This window comes from Streptopelia decaocto (assembly GCF_964273445.1).
Source record: "Streptopelia decaocto genome assembly, chromosome: 1".
In the NCBI taxonomy this organism is placed as follows: Eukaryota; Metazoa; Chordata; class Aves; order Columbiformes; family Columbidae; genus Streptopelia; species Streptopelia decaocto.
The window spans coordinates 151,878,953-151,899,986 of record NC_138663.1 but is presented as its reverse complement, the minus strand read 5'-3'; the positions used below and the strand labels follow the sequence as shown (position 1 = coordinate 151,899,986).

Sequence of the window (21,034 nt, the reverse complement as noted above, 5' to 3'; positions counted from 1 at the left end):
CTCTAGTTTTGGAAGTCCCCAGCAATCCCCCATACTGTTGTGTGGGAAGGATATAAGAAAAGAGCTGATTCAATGTTTTTAGCAACCCCTTTGCAAACAGATTTTATGGCAGCTCTTTGTAATCTCATTAGCACAAAACTACTTGAATAAGGGAGGCTCTGAAATAGAATAACATTGTATGAATGAATTCACAAGTTTCTCCTAATTTTTATCATTTTGATTAGGTATGGGTTTTTTACTCTTGAATCTTCATTTTAATGGGCATTTGCTCTATCATGACTTATCACCGAGGTGTAGTCCTGCGCATTTATATCTATACAGGAAATGAATCAAAGAGCTCTTCTCTTCAAGTGAGTGCCCAGGGCATCATTTATATTAATAACTAAGTTAAAAATAAGATTCACAACCTTTCATTCCACTCCACTAGTGTGTAAAAGTACAGGGATTGTAAGTGAAGAACTTCTTCCTCCATGTTCCTATAGTTCCCAACCTTCTCTAAAAACCAAGCAGAATGCTAGATATGACTTTTAGCATTCTGTAAAAGTCAGATACATAAGGCTATTTTTGACATGCTGAAGAAATGTAGGTTGCTCACTGGAGTGGTGCTGGGGCATCAACAGTCTTTTGTGGTGTCCATACTTGGCCTTGAGCTGCACCTGGATCAGACATAAAGTTTAGCAACTGCTGTGGCTGAATAGCATAAGTAAAAAGGGAAGGTACCTCAGGCAGAAGAAAGTAAGGTGGGGAAAAACAGGGATGGTGTCCTGCACTCAGTACCGATAAAATAGGATCCCAAAAGCAAGGAGCTCAAACAGCCTGCAGACAACCCCGGTAGGACTAACGACACTATCCTGAATTTGATGCTTGTGATCCTTTCACAGGACCATGAAAAAATGTGATTGTTGTCTTTAAGCAGCGTGGCAACCTGCAAATGTCTGTCTGTTGCCAAGTGTTCCCAGAAGTTGTTTGCTTTGAGCTGAATAATGGTATACTAAGAAAAGTTATTGTGTGAGCCAATAAAAACAAACAAAAAACCCAAACAAACAAACCAAAAAATTGAAACTCATTACATAAAAGCTGCTCTCCTACTATTGATGCAGAGTGGAACGTCCAACCGTAACTCTTGCGTGAATATATCTACATTAGGGTTTCAGTTCAAATTAAACATATGCTTTTGTAGTATATATCATATCCACTTATTGGGTTTGCTTTTGCTTTATGGAGCAGGCAAACTAGATTCCTTTCAGACAAAACTGAACTGGAAGATGAGCTCTGGAAGCACGCCTAGGGCCACCATACATTAAGGTGTTTTCAGACTGTAAAGCCAGGCTAGATGTAAGTTGAAGTAATCCCACTGAAACAGGTATAGCTGGGGACGGTTGGGCTTTTGGCACCCCCTGTTTCCCTTGTCTATTTATTAATATTTCGGTAGTTTCAGCATTCATCATTCATATTACACATCACTATGTACTCATGGATATATAGAGCCAATAAGCTAATTGTGATGAAGCCTGATAATTGCATGGAGTATCCTCTACCTCACTGCAGGTTCACATCCATGTTATCTGTACAGCTGGAGTAAATACAGCTCTGGTGTGAAAAACTATCTGAACCTTCTTCTTCACTGGGTCCTAAGGCAGAAATGACTTCAATGTAAGGCTGCAGATGGGAATAAGCACACATTTCCTGACTCTTCAAATGTCACACCATCTCTTCAGCTCCCTGCTTTTGGTAAAAAATGGCCTGGGGGATTGATAAAGAGGTTGTAATACTGGCTTGAGCAAACAAAGGTGGGAGACAGGTTTTAACAGCCTGTCGGCCTTCCCTTCTTCCAGTAAAATCATGTCTGGGATTCAGAATCTGGCTCTTACTGCATGGTGTGCTCAGTAGCCAAAAGCATTCCTAAATAAACTCAGCCTGAATATAGGGAAGCAAATTCAGTAGTAAATACTTAAAATATGCTTCTCTTTGGAAAAGCTGCACATTGAACAAGTATTTTATTCAAAAGTAGCTCAATACAAGTAAATAGCAGAGAAGTACCTGAACATGAGTTAGTAATAATAATTTAATAACTTAGAATAAAGCCTCTTATGCTATATGAAGATCAGTTGTTATCCTATGAAAAAATGGAATTCAGACTGATCTCAATATTGTATATTTTGGAATAAATGCTGAAAGTAATCAAGATGAGAACTCAGCAAATCTTCAAAATTCCATTTCATTTACTAAACATGAATAGTCAGCAGCAGGGTATTTTAATGCAGTTTGAATTTCTTTAATTTTCCAGAGATAATTTTCAAACTGGACATTTTGTTTATAATGAGATATTTAATAACAAGTGTAAAGGTGTGTTGCTACATATTCAGTACTCAAATAGCTTTAGTAGACTAAATTTTATTAGGCGACACCTTTCCTTGTGGTAATGAATTTTGTGAGCTTGAAGTGCAAGGACTTTGAAGAAATGAATTCCACTCAAGGTACAATATAATGCACATAGCTATTATTGAGCCTGATCCTGCCATTTAGGATGTATGGGCAGACTGTGGTGTCCAACAAGAGGACTGTGCAACCTGGATGCTTTACATTAAAGAACTGGATACACATAGATTGAGTCAATTTTGTGAATGAAAATGTAAATGTTTTTGTGCCGGTTTTGTGATCCTTGGGTTCAAAGTGCTTGTAAGTCACAGATTTCAGAGTGTGGGGCTTTTGTAAAAAGAAACTGAAAATCTCAAGGCTAACATTCTGGAATTCATACAGTTGTTTTTCAGTTTTACCCTTGGAAGAGGCTATACATCAAAGAATTACAAAAGAGTAGACTCATACACAGAGAATTGCAACTGAGCCTGTTTCCTTCAATTTTTTAGATGTATTTAGGAATAGTTTGTAAATCTTTGGCTCTTGAAGGCTTTCTTTACCCATGTCTATGTGCTTTCTTCATTCTTGAAGTGCTACCAAAGTCTGTTTGACTGTCTGGTCCACCTCTGAGACTATTCAGCAAAATCCTTTTTGTTGATGAATCTTGGAGTACTAGTTTTATGCAGGTTGGGGTCTGGTTATGGACAATTTATGTCAGTTACATGCTAATTAAGGAGAAAATGTGGACACATTCCATGGAACTCACAGAAAACCACAAAACTGGGGGAAATTATAGAGTGATTAAAACAGAGGAGATGAAAGACCTATGAGAGTGATAAAGCAATGCTCACATCTGAACAAGTTTGAATGCAGCTGGTAATAATTCAGCAAAAAAAAATAACCGTTCCATAGGTGTAGATGACAGCTAGAGAGGAATCTTTTACAGTTCTGTGAAGGGAATAGAAAAAGTGTAGTATAAAAACTGGAAAGAGGATGCAACAGTAGAAGACGCTAGAAGTAGCTTTCCAAGGGAGTCCAGGAGCTCATTTCTTACAGAATATCGTAAACTATATAGACTGGACAGCACATTTCGAAATAGTGAGAAGTAGTCTGGTTTAGTAGGTGAGATAAATTGGATAACATGCATATATGTGTAGATGAATTTATGATGTGGCTAGTGCAGAGACATTTCACATGTCAGTCTGATTGGAATTTCACTCTTAAGAATTCATCGTCTTTGTTATTCATGAAGAATGTAATATATATTCTCCAAGATTACTATAGCAGCTGCTACTGGGCAAAAAAATGCATCTCTGACACTGCATGCTAATAGGTATGATCATTAGCTGGCATTAAAATTCATTTTAGAATGGTCTTCTAGAAATTTTTACCAGTGACCTGTTTTGTCTGAAGATTAGAAATGAAATATATGCACACTATATTTCTCACAAAGTCAAATCTTATATTTTTTTGTTTGGAGGCTTTTTTTTTTTTTTTTTTTTTTGTGGATATCTCTAATTGTTCCTAACTGAAATTTGATCTTCTATCTGACCCCAGGGAGACTGAAGGGAAGTCCTCCTCTTTCTCCCTACAGCTATCTGCAATTCTTCTTTTTTAAAGTAATGTACTGTCTAGTGCTGCTGGTGGGCCACATTCACCCTTACTACTAGCAGTGAGCATTTTGAGAGATTTTGCAACTATAATTCACAGTGATGACATGTATAGAAGCAGAAGCTGGTGAATAAGTGAGTGCACTGTATTTTCTGACACCAGTTTCATACATCTCTACTGCTGGCAAGGGAGTACCTGTAGTTCATTTGCCTTTAAATCCTATGTAGCTTTTTTCTCTGGGAAGTTAAATCCCTATTAATAATGGACAGCAGGACATTTGTCCTGCTAGAATCAGTCATATAATTTCACTGCAAATTGGAAGATGTAGTCAAGCTGGCTCCTGCATCCCATTACTTCCCACTGTGCAAGAGGTGTGTTTGCACCTAGGCTTGGCATTAGTCTAGGCTCACATTTTCTTCTCTAATACACATACTCCAGTCCTTGCTGAGCCTGCACATCAGCTTGGACTCATGTACAAGCAGTTAGGAAATGAACTGAGCAATCAGGAAATAAGCTGAGAGAATCTGAGCACGAGTTTCTGCTTCAAATACAAGATAGTCACGTCAAATGGATCTTGGTATTTTGGATGCTTGAGAATAAGGGATATGCATCCTTCCTGAAGCCATCGTGGAGTTACTGCCACTGACAACACTGGCAAACAGTGGCAGCTTTGAAAGAGGTGGTGTTTTGAGCATGAACTGGTAGATAAACTTACCATAATGAAAACAGTAGTTCAAAGTGAATGTGACAGTCCTGTACCCAAAATCTAAGAAGGGGAGGAAAATAAAGCACTGGGTTTAGTTTGAGTTATCTTTTGGTATATTTTGTAACCCAACCTTTCAGAAATCCTGCAGTATTACCGAAATCATAGAACTGTCAGAAATTATGTACATGCAGTATCTTTTGTTATGAAAACTCTTAAGTTGTAAGGGAGTGGAGATGGATGGCATAAGGTCTGCCATGCTGGCAGGGTGTGGAAAGTCAAGGTAGGAAGTCCAGAGAGCCATCAACTCAATCCTGAGACAAAAGAGGTAGTCCTGTGAAAATCAGCATTTCAAAAGGGAAATGCAGACTCTCTAAATTTAATTAAAGCCCATTTCATCCTTTTGATGAGCAATATGCTGATTCTGTGGCAGCACTGTGAGTCTAAATGGCCACAATACCAAAGTGAGTGAGTATTAGCACCAGTGCTGCATCTGTAATAATGACTCTTGGTCCTTTCTGCAGAGGTTGAGCCTGACTCTGCGTTTTACTCAGCCCTCCTCAACTCTGCTTGGGCTTCTTACTAACCCTGCAGTGACCCTTTGCCTTTAGCGGTAGGATGTGGTGGCTGGGGACAACATTACCCTCCCTTCTCTCACCAGGGAGTGCATGCAAAAGTTTGTTTAAAAGCAGAAGATCATAGAATCATAGAATAGTTTGGGTTGGAAGGGACCTTCAAAGATCATCTAGTCTGGCCCCCTGCAATGAGCAGGGGCATCTGCAACTAGATTAGGTTGCTCAGAGCCCCGTCCAGCCTGGCCTGGAATGTCTCCAGGGATGGGGCATCTACCACCTCCCTGGGCAACCTGGGCCAGTGTTGAAAAAAATTGTAAAAAATTCTTCCTCATGTCTAGCCTGGATCTCCCCTCTTCTAGTTTAAAACCACTACCCCTTGTCCTGTTGTAACAGGCCCTGCTAAATATAATACCAATATCCTACTTTGGTTGCAGTGTCCACTGCTAGAGGAGGCCTCTCAGGACTGGGTCCTAGCCCCAGCAATGTGGTTGCTTACTTCAGGGGAAAAAAAAAAAAAAAAAAATTGTTTTGGTTTTGGTTTTGGTTTTTTTTTGTGAACACTGTATGAGGTACAATATTATGATAAATTTCAGTTACATGAATTAAAAGAGTATGTAAGGAAGCAGAAAGGGGGTACAGGTTGAGCTGGTGCTAGGGTGTAATTTGCATTCTAACAACTTCAGGTCATAAAAAGGGCCCAGGGGAAAGGAGAGCAAAATCTGTTCAAAAGAAGAACGTGTCTTTAGTTTGAGGTGGCAGATGAGCTGCCTATTAGCTTTCAGTAGTTAACAGAGTGCGTCAAAGATGTTATAATGACCATTCCTAGTCACAGAAAAAAAGTATAAAAGCAATTTGAAACAGAAAACTGTGGCTGAAACTGAGATGGAAGTAAACCACATTTTTTCTTAGTTCTTTGCATTGTTTCCAAATCTTCTGACCTCTTACTTTTTCATCTTATTACAATAGGCTTGCTTATGCTTTACTGTTGTCTCTTTTCCCAGTACAGACAGCTTGGCTGGTTACAGACAAGTTGTTCTGGAAAACATTGGGTTGCACTGCCTGTTGTCTGGCAAACATACTGGGCCAAACTTGCAGATCCTCAGAGACCAGGCTTACGAGTTGCCAGCAGGCTTTGTAAAAAGCTGGCAGAGGCAGGACGTGGGCAGCAGTGACATGTTTGTGAATGTAAGACTCCATTATCTCAAGCTGTTGTCAGGTAGGAAGAAACTGGAGAAGGAGGCTGAGGAACGACGACCACTGAGAGTGTGTGAAGTGGACTGCTAATTGCAAACATTTTTATAATTAAGAAGAGTGGTAATATACTCAGTTAACCTGTCTGCCCTTGAGGTTCTGACTTTCAGTTTACCTTTTTAGATGTTTGATGACACCTCTTCATCTCAAACTGATTGCAGGCAGCTTTTATGATTTTGCCTGTTGCATGTGCTTGGATGAGTGGTTACGAAGTGAGGCTCTGAGCATAGCAATGTCTTATTTTTAAAATTCACCAAAGCCTTGGGTGAGGATTACTCTTTTGTGTGTCAGTAGTTCAGAGGCATCTTTGCTACTAGACAAGACTGGAAGATAAGATAATATGTTTACTGGAGACAGAGAATTGCAGTCAATTTACAGAAAGACAAGGTAATAAAATATATTGTTGTACTAAATATTTAGGAAAGAGGTGAAAAATAGTTGTGGCATTAAATCTGCCAAATTGAGTGTTTATCATTAAGCCAGTTTCCTTAAATTATACAGAAAACCCCCCATCTTCAGTAAAAAAAAAAAGTCTCTTGAAAAGATAAAGACCTCAGTGTGAAAGTCCAGATCAATCTTCTGCACCATCCCAAATTAAAATAATCTACTCTTGTTTACTTCCACCTTTAAAAATCTTCCTGCCTTGTTTCTTATGCTTAATATTTAATGTCAGCTTTTTAAATTTCCTTCTCCCAAAGGTACTTTAATTAGCATTTCTTTTGTATACTGTTTGTCTCAGCTACAGCCGTTTGAAGAGGCAGGAGTAAAAGTTTATAAGTGGTATTATGAGAAATATTTTACTACATATATAACCATTTTACACATGTATTACACCAAGAGCATTAAAACCAGAAATAAAAACACGGTTGGTGAATCGGGATTAGGTTGTGTCAGATGAGTAGTTTTTTCCAGTTTTCTGTGTGCTGTTGATTTTAAATTCTCTTTTGGGAAAGCTGCTCACTTTCACCAATCCTTCCAACGCTGAGAGGATAAAGTGGCAAACAGTTGTGTTATGTTTGGTATGCAAATGTAAACCTTTACGACAAAGGAAAGCCTCCAAAATAAAATTAAAAGAAGAAAAAAAAAATCTTGTGTCAAAACATATAATAATAGGAAATGAGATGAATTACACTGATTAGTAATTTGCTGCATAATGATATTGTGAAGAAAGACAAAAACAATTAATAATTTAATCTAATCTCAGTTTGGGGAATTTAAACCACAGGATAGTTAAGGGCAATAGAAACAGAACTGCAGGGCAGCTAAAATGTATTTGAGGGATTACGTACTCTGTATTTCCTTGCTTTGGCATGCTCAGTCTTTTTAAAATGTAAAACACGAATACATTTCTCAAGTTTTGTAGTGCTTTGTTTCAGGATTGTGCTAGAATTATTTAATATATTTTAGTTTTACATCACTATTTACTCACCCCCTAAACTTCATCTAAACTTTCTTTTTTCCCTCTACTGGGAAAGCATATGAAATTCAGTATATGTGTAATAGCAGGGAGGTTTGCCAATACAGAGCTATTCTGGATTCTACAGTTAGTTTCCTTTGAATCGGATTAGAAATCTATACATTAGATGATAAACTAAACGTGCCTATTGGCAAATGTTGTTTTACTAGATTTACTAGAATGTTGATTTACTAGAAACTATTGTAGAAGAAATCACAAAAAATATGTATGTTAATTTATATAATTTAAAATTTATTGTCCAATCTGTAAGATACTTGAACACTATACACTGAGTAGGAAAGTCGATAGACTATCCAGAGCACATGAAATTAATAAAAGTGCACAAAATTTTGTGTGAAAGAGGCTCTTGAAAATAAAAATTTATACTATAAATGAATATACCTACAAGGCAGATAAATAGAAGTATTCTGTATTGGGAATTCATATGTCTGTAACTTTTGAAGGCACTAACACAGCTGACTGTCAGACATGCTGCCGTTGATTTAATCAGCTCTGTATATAGAAAAATTAAGCATCAATCAACCATTTCAGTCCACCCACTGAGGAAGAAGCTGTTTTGCAGGCCCAGAACGTAAAGGCACATTTCAAACCAGAGCAAGCCTTCAATCCTATAGGTTCCGCATGGCTGTTAACCTTGTTTAGCTCCATGTGTGCTGAATTCAGCAACACAAGGCGTCCTTTTTGTTATGACGCAGGGAAACATAATGCCTTTAGTTACTGGGTAACAGATGTTAAGTAATTAAAGCAGCCCATTTCAAAAGCAATCATAAAATCACAGGGAGATGAAATTTGAATACATTTGAATTCTTACAGGATTCCATATGTGCTTTTTGGGTTTTTTGTCTATGTGTTTACATTTTTAGTAATTTGGTAAAGCTGAGATGAGAACTGAATGTTAAACCATTTTTTGTTGATAAAAATATGTATTATTCCTAATATACAACACTTATTTAATTGGAAAAAGTAAAAGTCACAGAAAAATGCATAACATATCAAAAAGTGAAGGATAGGCTCAATAGTGTAGATTTTTCTAGAGATTTTGTTCTCCCTGTGGACAACCTAACCACAGGAGTGTCTTTCCTCCCTGGTTAATTTTATCTTAGCCCTGAAATCTCCCCGGGTTGTTTCAGCTGCAGTTTTTGTTTCTGCACATGCCCAGAACTACCTTGATTTAAGCAGCTATCTTCTGCCCATACCAAGTAGAGAACTAAAGACAATGCATCCCTCTGCTTTGGTTTCCCCCCTAATAGGGGGATTCACACCAAATGTAATTCATCTGTCTTACCATCAAATGGAGTTAGACCTTTCTCCTTTTCTCCACAAAACAGAGGCTGGGGCTCCTGGGACTTGCTTCCAGAGCTGTTTCAGGTCTGCACATTCCTCTCTCCCACTACCCGTTCTCTGCTCTGCTATCCCTGGCTCCACGCCTCAAGTCTGTCCAGCAATGTCCACCTGGCATGGCTTTCTACCGGGGAAGCACCCTGAGAGGCAAATTAAAGCTGGGTGGTCTTGTTTATAGTACAATAAATTGTAGAAAGTTGACTGCATAGTAAGCTACTGTACAAAAACCTTGATGTCATCATCAGAGAATCATAGAATAGTTTGGGTTGGAAGAAGACCTTCAAAGGTCATCTACTCCAACCCCCCTGAAAGGAGCAGGGACATCTTCATCCAGGTCAGGTTGCTCAGAGCCCCATCCAGTCTGGCCTCTACTACAGGACTGTATACTAGACTATTAGCAGCTTCATTTCACATGTTTAAGCTCTGAATAAATCAAGACAGAGATATGTTGCTGAATTTCGCAATTCCCATCTGATGGTTTTGGGTGTCTCTAAGTGCACTCTGAAGGATTTGCTGATCACCTCTCTGAAAAGTATGCCTGTTTCTTACTAATATACAGAGTTTCTAGAAAATTAGATTTTGGCTTTTCTTTGAATAACAGGTTTCTAAAATGTAGACATTGAATTGTTTACTTTGTAGATAGATAAGTCTATTCTTGAACCTTAACCCTATAAATCCAAACAGCAATACATTTGGTTAACTAGAAAGCATAGTTTTGCATGTTACCTCAATTACAAGTGTAAAACATAATACATATGAGGAAACCTTTGTAAAAATATGCAATTTTTTCCAAAGAATTTTATTTATTTCCTTTTGAACACATTTTCAAAATTCTTGGCTATTTATTTTGGTGGACTATGAGGTAAAGCTTTTCTTCAGTGGGACAAGTCAGTGTGTAAATTATTCGTGACTTTGCGTGATTAGAGTCTTAATTCAAAAGGCTTTCACAAACTAAAATATGCAGAAGAATATTACTCCTGCACAAGAATCCATCTTTTTAAGAGTATTATCTGGTCTGAAGATAACCCTTACAGACATATATCTGTCCTTGCTCGTTTATACTTCTCTGTTGGTGTTTTTCCCCACACGATCTTTCCTTCCCTGTAGTAATATAATTTTTCACTCCAGTGTGCTCTGGCACCCAAAAGCAGCAAAAAACATGAAGACTAATCACTCACAAATTCACTGTCATGCCAGTAAAGGGTCGTTAAGCCACTAACAATCAACAAATCGGCAGCTGGCATTCTTCCTATTCATGTCAAAGGGGATCCACAGTTGATTTTCCAGCATCATGCAGTGGGATGCAAGGCTAAAAACTGGCAGCAGTCAGAAGCCAATTCAGTCAATGAAAGATGGCATCTACTGAGTGACAGGTACTGCCAACATTCCTTGGATATTGTTATAAGTCACACTGCTTAAAAAGAAAGATCACTGTGATGGTAGAGTACCCTACTCTAGACATATAAAATAAAAAAGAAGAGCAAGAATAGAATCTTTTCCATGCAAGTTGCAGTCGATGTCTTCTTCAACATATTTATTGTGCTTCAGATTGATTTCCAATAATATAACAGTACAAAGGGGAAACTTCTGTACTCATCTTTCAATAACACTGTTTTCATTTCAATCACAGGTTGCTCCATCATAGAAATTAAGCTGGAAAACTACAGAAATCAATAGTGAATAACTTTTTATGTTTATTTTTATTTTAAAAACCAAAATCTTTTAAACAATAATACAGTTCTTTATGAAAAATGAACTACACTTTTAATAATTTCTTTAAAATATTTCCCATTTTTCAGTTCAGTTTTAGAAGTCTTTTTTCCAGCAGAATATACACTTATATTGTTAGACTGGAGGAATGTTGATAAAAGGGAGTATTTAAACATAAGACTGGGAAAAGACCTTATTTTGGGATCTTGCAACATATGGACTTTAGTTTACCACTGTCATATTAATTGTCAGATTGAGAAGAACATATGTTTAGAATTTTTGGAAAGTGGAGTTTGTAACTTCCTCTAGAAGCTCTGAGGGTAGAACTAAATGAATATAGTCAGCGCCACTAAATGGAATAAATAATTTTTTAAAATTGCTGAGTCCTGTCTCTTTAGGCTTTTTCTGTTACTCTGCTCTTTCGTTCTGCCTGAATTGTGGTATCTTTCCTAGTAAGAACACAAATATATCGGAGGTAGATCTAAGTTTATTTGTACGGTTTAGTGGTTTTTCTTCGTCAGTAAGAATTCTAAACACAAAGCAGGTATACTGCTTATTATTTCAGTCATCTTTCTGATGCACAAATTGGAGGATTCTTTTTTCTCAGTACACTGAGGTAATGTCTTAACTCAGTCTGCAAGGCTTTTTAGCTGTTAAAACCTTTTGCACTTCAAGTTGACAGTGAACAAGCTCTATAGCTGTGAGAGAGAAATGAGTACAAAGGTTATATGGCCTAATGAATAGACTACTGATTTTTCTTGATTATTTTTATTTGCAGCCATCACAGTATCAGGTTATTACAGTGGAGGAACTGAAGCTTGCAAGAATACAATCATTGAATCTAAGGGAATGGATAATTTAGCTTGTGTTTCTATGTGAATTACATTCAAGAATGGAGGTGGGAAGGTGGGTAGTTATGGTGTAAGTGGCAATATTTGTAAATGTCCAGCTTAAACAAGGATTTTATGCATATGTAAAAGGTTTATGGCAGAACTCAGACAGTCAGCCTGGGGCTGCATACTGCTTTTTTACCATGTTTTTTTTTGTGATGACTCGCTATTAGAGTGCAGTGTATCTGTGACCTTGAAGAAGTACATGCTGTCATTTTACAAGGCAAAAAATGAGATGGTTGCAGGAGGTAATTTCTCACACCATGCGCTGTTTAGGGTTTTGATTACATTCAGACTCAAAAGGCACACATGACAGCTGCACTAAATCATTGATCTAGGGTCTGTGCTCCAGATTTTAGCAAGCACAACTATTGTTGGCATAGAGTGGTAGTTTTTTCCTAGACTTCCACATTTACCTATTGACAGTACAGAAAATATGACTTGAAGGGTGTTTAAAGCTGGAAGCATCTGTGTGAAATTCTAACTGCTGCTTTGTTTCTTAATCTACTAAGCTGGCATCCTATAAGGGGGCACCAGCTATCAAAGCTTTTAATAATCTCCAGCTGTACTTCACTGGCTTAACTCTGTTGCTATATGGGATGAAAGTTGGACTTCTTTTGCTTCTAAATCTCTCTCTAAAAATCCCATGGTACAATATTTAGAATGATACAAGTTGGACAGAAAAGGACAGATGTAAAGTCCAAGTACATATAGTTATACTGATGCTTACATGGGCATTAGTGTATTAGCCCTTTCTTTCTCTGTATATGTGGTTTTGTTTATGTACATGAGGGTTTTCCTGGATTAGTCCTCATCACTTTATTGGTAATTTAGGTACATTTCTTTATGAGTAACTTAGGCACTTTTAGTGCAGAGTTCTCCCTGGCTTCTTCCTGGTTTATCAGCTTTATGTGCCAGATATAGGTCAGGTGCATAGATTAAGCAAATGAGAAATCACAGTATTGTGTATCACTCAGGAAACTTGAGCCTCTGTACTTTTAGCTTGTCACTGAAGCCCAAACCTACTCTGAGGCTCCATATGGACATGGACTCAGTGATATGACTCAGAATTAAGAGGCACTCTTATGTCAGGCAATGTGGTCTTGGTTGCTCCTTCTCTTGGTTACTTAAAGATAGCTGAATTCATAGACTTGTAAAATCTGTCAGGCTAGAAAGGACCTCAGGATGTCTGTACTCCAACATCATGTTTAATTTTCAGAGAGGACTGAGTTAACTAGGCTGTAGAACTAAGGCAGCTCTAATAGTGCAAGAACAGACTAAGCAGAGAGATTCCTATGGGGAACAATTGGTAATTCTACTTCGAAGTCCAACTTGTGCCACAGTTTAGCATTCCATAAGCTATGAAAATGACGTGATTGTACCAGGTGCTGTGTGAGTATAATTTTGTCCTCTCCATTCTACACATACTGTGACAATCCATACCTGTAAAACCTTAAAGCATATGTAAAACAAAATTTACTTTGCAGTTTACCAATTGCCCCAGCTTTGGCATGTTAGTTTGGCCCTTCCAGAGGCTTACTGGTGTAAAAGAATAAGCAATTAAGTATTTAATATGAGATGGAAGGTCTGTTTCTTATCCTGGACTCCCCAGATACTCAAATGCTTCTCTGATTACCCACTGTAGGTTCACCCTACATAAGATAGGTGTGCACCATAGCCATCTGTGAGCTTGGCAATACTGAATGCAGAACTGTTTGTACTTTAAGTTTGTCTCTTTGGTTGGAAACTGGATGTAGATGAACTGTTACAAATCTGTTATTTCCGTCCCCTGTGTCCTTGTGGGTTTTTTTTTTTTTGTATTTCAAATGTTAAACATTGAAATCAGATGAAGTCTACATTGCTGCAATCTTCAGCTGCACAAGTGTGATAGCCTTACATCAAAGCAGATACATAGAGATATTTTCCTATGCTTATTCTGAGGTGGCTTAAGAGAGTGGTATTCACAGGCTTCAAGTTTATGATAGTTCTTTCCTTTTGTGCTGGCTTTATACATGTGGTCGCTTGTTCTCAGGGTGATTATGTGGTCATTGCTGATTTTTCAGGTTTTTTTCTGTTGTTGACATATTGGTAGTTGTGGTAGTTGCTGTTGCTGATGTGGGGAAACAAAGGTGTTAGGCAAAATGCACTGAACTTGCAAGCACACAGAAATAGCTGTAGGATAAGAGAAAGTGGAAATTGGATAATTTCTAGGAGGCTGAGCTTGGGCAGTCAGAGCAGCACTGACTAGAGGAGATTACATGGACCTGTCTGTGGGCAATTTGTTCTCCTGGCTGGACATCCAGGTCATCTATCAGCTATCAGGGGAATTAACTCAGTTGGGAGACCAATAAAGATTCCAGTGTGTACCAAAACAAATTTACTTGAGAAAAGACCCTTATCAGTGTTATTAGGACATTTAATAGTTGCCTTACCTTTTGATAGAAAACATTTAGTCTGTGCAAAGAATACACAATAGGCAAGTGTGAAAGGTAATATTTGGGGCATGCTGTCAGAAGTGGACAAAGGTTACCCAAGTTGTTATGTTATATTGTGAAATGTGACAAGCCTGCCCTTTGCCAAGTGTGAAAGAATTCTTTGAAGGCTGGGAACTTGGGAGCCAAGATGTGAGAGAAGCTCTAGCTATAACTGTCAAATCCTTAATGTCCCTGTGCTTTGGATGGAAAAAGCTAACTCAAAATTAGAGAAGAATAAATAAGATTTGGAGACTAGTGGATATAAGCCGCTTGGACTGCTACTAGGAAAAGTATAATTCATTTCAAAAATGCATCAATTCAGCCAAATCCAATTTTTGGAAAACAAAGAATGAACCATGAAAGCTTCTTTGAGCTAGATGCACAGGAAGGAAATAGAACTATACAGAAAATAGACCTAGTTGTTTTCTATAAAGATGTATGACACCTAGCCAAGTTGTCGCAGTGTTCGTATTTAGTGTTTGTAGTACACAGGCTGATAGAAGGACTTGGCAACCAGCATGTTGCAATGCAGTAAATGCTGTACAGTGGTATAAGGAAATACTGGGAAGAGGTTACCCAAACTAAAGTATCCATGCAGTGTGCTTGTTTTTTATCTACATGTTTATATGGGAGACTGATGTAACAGGATCCCATATCCTGCTTTTCTGCAGTGATCCTGACTGTTTGTGCAGCACAGGGTCATCTCCCCAGACCTCAAGGATCTCTCAGTCAGCTGTGCTTAGCAGATGGGTGAAGAGTAGAAGCTCCACACTTTTCTTTCTAGAAGCTCAGTTTTCTGGATATGTCTCTGTGTGGTGAATCTGTCCTTGAGCTGACAAGAAAAGCAGATCCTGTTCCATCATCTTCAGAAGGAACACGTCTCATGCTGTCCACATGTGCAAGGAGCCATTAGGCTTTGCAAACCTTGTGCATTATATTATGAAAAAAAATGAAATTGAGCGGTGTAGGTAAGCATTGTGAAGTAGGAAAGAACCACTAAAAAGTTTAATATATTATTCTCAGTTAGTTTTGGCAAATTGTAAAGGATTGTGGCTAAATGTTGATATTGTTGAAAAAAAACAAGAGTGTGACATGTATACACACAACTCCAACTTCTCTCCTTTTTAAACTGTAAATGTGAAGAAGGGAATGGCTACATGTGTGTACAGTGTTCTCCACATCTCTTTACCATCTCTGAGATATCTGAAAAAGATTATTGGTATCAATAGACTGAAGTGTGTTGATAGATTGAAATTTCCTGTACAGCAGAATGTACCTCAACCAGAAAATATTTCACAGCACACAAATTTTAATGTAAAAATTATGTATATAGATAAAAACTATTTTAGTCAGAAAAACTTGATTATATGGACTTTCAAAGTGCTGGGATGAAAGAGCAGAGATGTGATTCTGCCCTCATGAAATCTATGGAAGTGTGGACGAGATTGGAATCTTTCTGGAGGTGATTTTTAAAATTTAATTAGATGCAGGTAAATGCTGTAAGGGCACCATGAGGGCCAACTGCTCCCGGCCTGTCCCGCTGCCCCAGCCAAGATTCTGGCAGCTGGGGGGCACCAGGGCAGTCCCAGCCCTGGGCATCAAGGCATTGATGTGGAGACAGGCCAAGGTTGGGCCAGGACAACAACCTGTGGGTAGGGTCAGGATCAGGCCCAGAGAGTGGAACTAAGGCCAGAAACACAGCATCCAACGTTGTTACCCAAACTGGATATAAGTTCTTTAAGTGAAAGGTAGCAATAAAGAGCATGGTACTGGTTTTGGAGTCCAGGAGTTGTCTTCAGGCTTGCCTTCCTAGAATGTCTTAATGAACTGATGTGCTTATGCTGAGTCATCTGAAAGAGAGTGTGAAGTCTGGATGAGGAAAAGAACAATGAAAATTATCAGGTTGACTGATACTGTTTGTGAGTGGAAATTTCAGACCTACCCTATATGTTAAGGGCAAGTATTATTCATTAATGACAGTATATTGTGACCTGGTGGACTTCCTACTTAATGGTCAAATTAGAACACAAATTATTTTAAGGGGAATCAGAGTGTAGCCATATTAATCTACAGAGTATCAGCAACACATACATACAAAACATGGGAAGGAATTAGCTTGGATTTAGTAGATACAGCAAGATAGGTGTAAACAAAATTAAAGAAATATGTAGGTTCTATTTAGCTGATGAATAAAACTCATTCAGATAGTGATACTGGCCAAATGAAGCATACAATAATTTTTATTTGGAACACTTAAAATGTTGTTTTTTAAATTTATCAGTTCTGTATTTTTTGTTTATGTAGTTATAGCTGTCTTTTTATTAAAAGTTTGGGGATATTATATTGATTACACCCTGTAGTGGCCCTGTATATGTCCTGATTCACCTAAAAAAGAATTGCATCACTCCAGTCACGTTGTTTTAATGGAAATAGTACTTTGCACTCTCACGTGGGTGTAGTTACACCAGTAGGGGAGGTAATTCTGTGAGTTCAGTGCATTTTTCACTAGAGAATGAGGTTATATGAATAAAATGTTTGCTTACACTGGTATACCTCTGTGTTCATTGGATGTTATGCCAAGGCTATACTTTCTAATTCAGAAATTTTCATTCATATTGTTCTCAGCCCATTCCTACCACTGCTCTTGTTGGATGGTCTTTGTATCAGATTTAGCAGTTGTGTTGCTGCAGAGGAACAAAGGACAAGATGATCAGGGCAACAAAGATGATCAGGGCAACAAAGATGATTAAGGGAGTGGAGCACCTCCCTTATGAAGAAAGGCTGAGGGAGCTGGGTCTCTTTAGTTTGGAGAAGAGGAGACTGAGGGGTGACCTTATTAATGTTTATGAAAGGGTGAGTGCCATGAGGATGGAGCCAGGCTCTTCTTGGTGGCAAACAATGGTAGGAAAAGGGGTAATGGGATCAAGCTGGAACACAAGAGGTTCCACTTAAATTTGAGAAGAAACTTCTTCTCAGTGAGGGTGCCAGAGCACTGGAACAGGCTGCCCAGGGAGGTTGTGGAGTCTCCTTCTCTGGAGACATTCAAAACCCACCTGGACATGTTCCTGTGCGACCTCACCTAGGCATTCCTGCTCCAGCAGGGGGATTGGACTAGATGATCTTTTGAGGTCCCTTCCAATCCCAAACATACTGTGATACTGTGAAGTCACTTCAGCAAACTGATGCAAGAGAGAATGAACCACTGCCCAAAATCATCAGTTAAATTCAGTGGCAGCTCTCTGAACCAATTCACCTGCCTGTTGCACAGCGATGGGGCTCATGCAAAGAAAGGGAATACCCAGGCATCCTGGAGCCACCTACATGATTTTGACAGTAGCCTAAGGATACATACAATGCTAAATGACACTTGCAAAGTGTGTTTCTAGCATAGTTTGAAACTAAGCCAAATTGAGATTGCCGTTGGTTGCTCTCCTTTCAGTCCTCCTCTGCTTCTGTCCTATCCTTTTGTGCTCCTATCTTTATGCTCATCTTGAAACACACCGGGGAGCTAAACCAGCTTTCATAAGCTTAGCCATCAGCTGGTTTATCTCCCCATACCAGCTCATGGCAATGTAAACTGTCACAGACTGCACCCTGAACCACATCTATCAAGTGGTGAGATATTCCTGGAACCAGACATTTCCTTCAAAGCTCTGGTCACTTATATGCCACATGCAGGACTATTTTGGATTAATGTATGGGTAGCTAATGTCCCTAGTTTGTTCTGTACTGCCTGGTTTAAGTTTGCTTCCATGTGAACATCCTGGGAATTTCACTATATACACAGAATCTAACAGCCAGTGGTCTACAGCTGGTAATTACTACCATTTAGCAGCTGCTAAGCAGGATAATAGCCTGTTATCCTTGAAGATCTCTAATACATATCCTAATTACTTGCTTACACGGCTTCTAAACCAACTGACATAAACTCGCTCTGCATAGTGAGAGAGTTAAAAGGGGGACTGTGTCTTGCTTCATATGGAATATAAGTCAGCAGTAATTTGATTTATGCCAATTAAGTAACATTGGCATAGGATCAACATAAACTATGGGTAAAACAGCAGGGGTATATAGTCTATTCAGCAAAAAAAAATTGTGTTGTATGCAAATTCTTTAACTTTTACTCTTACATTAGGGAAAAGCATGGGATGACAATGGTTTCCAAATTAAGCTGACCACAGAATGAGTAATTTTGTTGATGTGTGTTTTAGTATTTATCATTTAATGACTATAAGATTGGAAAGTTGCAAAGTCTAAAATAAATTTAACATATTTAATAAAAAATTGTAAAGATCCAAAACTTTTATGTACAATTGTGTGTGTTGCTAGCAAAAAAGTTAGCTTAAAAATTACACCAGTAATTTTAAGAGCTTTCAAATTAACATGTATTTCTAAGGTGAACCCAGTAGAGTGTGAGCTTTTGTAATAACCAAGTGTAGCCTGCTGATGAGGTTCTTGCTATTTTTAGTTACTTTTATCAGGACCTCCAGGAGAACCCACACATGGGAGAAAGATAAAACATGTATGCAGGATTCAATAGGTGACCTAAATGCTAAGATATTAGGCTCCTTTTTTGGGTCTTTTTAACTTTGAAGTAAATAACTCACATAAGCTAGTTGGGAGTGAAAGCTTCGAGAAAAGCCATATTTAAGTTTACTGCATGATCAACTGCTTTCCCCTAAGGCTAATTTTACAGTTTTCATCTTTTGGTAAGTTTTAAAAAGCTTTGTTTTTATTGTAATTTTATCTCACTAACAGAAATTCAGAATTCAGTCAAATCTGTGCTACCATTTTTTGATGACACAGCTGGTTTGGCCTGGGAAATAGCTATGCTGGCAAAACCCCTGCTGTGCTATCAGCTATGATGATAGAAGCAATATTTTTAGCTAAGCATGTGTTATTTTGGGAGGCGGTGTTGAATCATTTTAGCAATAGCTCTGTAATATGTACAGGTCTTAGTAAGGTAAAATCACAGCTTTATAGACAGGTAAGACAGACCTTACCACAGCACTTTTCTCCCCAGGACTTGGCCAAAGCTCTAGCTCTGGAAGAGTTAACTCAAAACACAGGCAGAACAAGGGATCACCACCATTGCCTAGTGACCCTGGGTGTGCTCATTGCAGCAATATCTTTGGGCCATAGAACTGAATGGCTACTTCCAATCTTCTCTAAATTACTGTGATTTACACCACTGTTTTTCCGCATCACTTCAGATATCATCAGTGCATGTATTTGCAAGTAAATGATGTAAATTAGGGCCCATCTATTTGAACGAGTAACTATAAAGCAGAAAGGAGTTGGAAACTGAGAACTGAAAAAAAAAAAAAAAAAGAAGACCTTAAGAATAAATATCCTATAAAAAAACAAAAAGAGAGAAATTGGATGTAGCTATTAGGCAATGTGACCCACTTATTTCTTAATGTTGTTCCTCTGAAATTATTTCAGAGTCTAGACTGCTTTTCAATGTGAATATGTGTCTTCTCAGATCCTAAAAACAGAGATGCGTTGCCTGCCATATGTTTAACTGCTGCCTATTGTCACTTTTGTGTAAGGAGATAAGTTAATTTGTATCACTGTGCTCAGGCACCGTAAGGACACACACCAGGATTTGTGGCCTTAATATTTTCCAGTGGAGGCACAGTCTGCATTAAATTTCCTGTGTATAAAAATGAAATGAAAGAAGGCAAATGTGCCTGAAGAAGTTGTTTTAAATTTGGCAGTTATTAAATAATGGTAGTCCCTAAGCTTATAAATTATTCTGACTGTGTCTACAGTGACAGAAATATCTACCCCACTGAGGGAACTGTGACCCTCTTCACAGATCTCCTTGGAGTTTGACTTAGTGTCTGTGTGGCTCAGAGACATAACCATTAATTTTTTATGTGGCTTTCCAGTTCCAGGTGCATCAGGTAACAAGAGGGACGTGCCCTCAATCTCTAGAGTGACAGTGTGTTGGCAGGAAGTTGTAAGAGTTGCTGAATACCTGGGCACGAACGTATCCTAGTTGAGGGTGCAGGGTCTGGTGGGAAAGTAGCAGAGGACTGAGCAGCAAGGAACGGACCTCTCTTGCCTTCTGTCTACCCGTGCTGCTTGAAGTTTGATCCCACAGAGGAGCGCCTCAGCTGCTTCCAAGCCTGGGGTCTGACTGAGTTCTCCACAAAGAGAGCATGGGATAGAACTAACATGTATTTTGATCTGGGCCTAACATGAATTTTTTACAATGGAGGTGGTGAAACACTGGCACAGGTTATCCAGAGAGGTGTTAGATGCCCCATCCCTGGAGACATTCCAGGCCAGGCTGGACAGGGCTCTGAGCAACCTGATCTGGCTGAAGATGTCCCTGCTCATTGCAGGGGGGGGTGGACTAGATGGCCTTTGAAGGTCCTTTCCAATCCAAACTATTTTATGATTAAAGCTGTGAGAGGTGTTGTCTGGGGCTGTAGGACTACCTTTGCCAGTATGTTTCATTGGTGGCTTGGTTTGTTTCCTTTAAAGGCAACACTGTGTTGAATGGAGCTTGGGAATCAGCCTGAGAACTCACATCACACTTTTAAATGCAGCAGAGAATCAATGGCCCAGTTGCTTTGAGGTCATGGTAATCTGATTCCTGAATTGGCTGCCTGAAAAAATTATAAACTATGTGA

General features: G+C 38.6%; 1 protein-coding gene across 1 annotated transcript in view; it reads left to right on the top strand.

Moving 5' to 3' along the window:
• MYO16 (myosin XVI) overlaps positions 1 to 21,034 on the top strand; it is a 379,702-nt gene that overhangs the window by 96,791 nt on the left and 261,877 nt on the right. The window lies entirely within an intron of this gene.